The sequence below is a fragment of the Dipodomys ordii genome, unplaced genomic scaffold (genome assembly GCF_000151885.1).
Source record: "Dipodomys ordii isolate 6190 unplaced genomic scaffold, Dord_2.0 Scaffold64, whole genome shotgun sequence".
Lineage (NCBI taxonomy): Eukaryota > Metazoa > Chordata > Mammalia > Rodentia > Heteromyidae > Dipodomys > Dipodomys ordii.
Window position 1 is genome coordinate 2734502 of NW_012267280.1, and position 796 is coordinate 2735297.

General features: G+C 58.8%; 1 protein-coding gene across 1 annotated transcript in view; it reads left to right on the top strand.

The window, feature by feature from the left end:
* The window catches only part of Nrtn (neurturin), a 2964-nt gene that overhangs the window by 1785 nt on the left and 383 nt on the right, over positions 1-796 (top strand). The window lies entirely within an intron of this gene.

A 796-nucleotide genomic window follows, 5' to 3' on the forward strand; every position in this document is an offset into this window, starting at 1 on the left:
TGATGGAGGAAGTGGCCCCAAACCAGGCACACTGTGGCCCTCATCTTCACCCTCCCAGGCCAGGTCAGACAGAGAGTGAGGCCAGGAAGGACCCCAGCGGGCAGGGGGCTGCATCCCCAGAGTGAGCTGGACAAGGTGGGACAGGGCCCCTCTGCTAGGCAAATCCCACAGAACCCTGGGACCTGCCAGCCCAGACCCCTGGTTCCCCAGTGACCCCAGGATTGTGACAGCCAGCTGTGAGCTGACCAGAGGCCATCCCCCTGGCTTTCCCGCGGCCACCCAGGAGGGTCTGGCGGGTCCTTGGCCAGGAGAGACCCAGCACCCCGGGGTGCGGGGGGAGAAGGGGAAGGTGTGGATCACATCTGCCCAGGACTTACCTGTGCGCAGCCAGCTGTGCAGGAGGCCAAAGCTGGAGCCACTGCTCTCTCCGTGCTGAACTGAGGCAAAATGGTAGAGGAGGAAGAAGGAAGCAGGTCCTGAGCCAAACCCAGGCGCTTTCTCGCTCCTGACACCTGCCATTAATTTGGTCATTGACAATAGCATATATCAACTCTGTCATTGGAACTGCTAGATTGCCCAGGAGTGGTGGACAAAGTTCAAGCACGATCTGCTGGGACCTTTGGAAGAGGCTGGGTGTCTTTGGGCACACACGTACAAAGGAGAAGTTGACCAGAGCCACTGAGTCTCAAAGTGGGCTCTGGGGTTGGCCGCAGGGTTTCATTCAGCCCATCTCTCATCCATCTTCCTTCCTTCCTTCCTTCCTTCCTTCCTTCCTTCCTTCCTTCCTTCCTTCCTT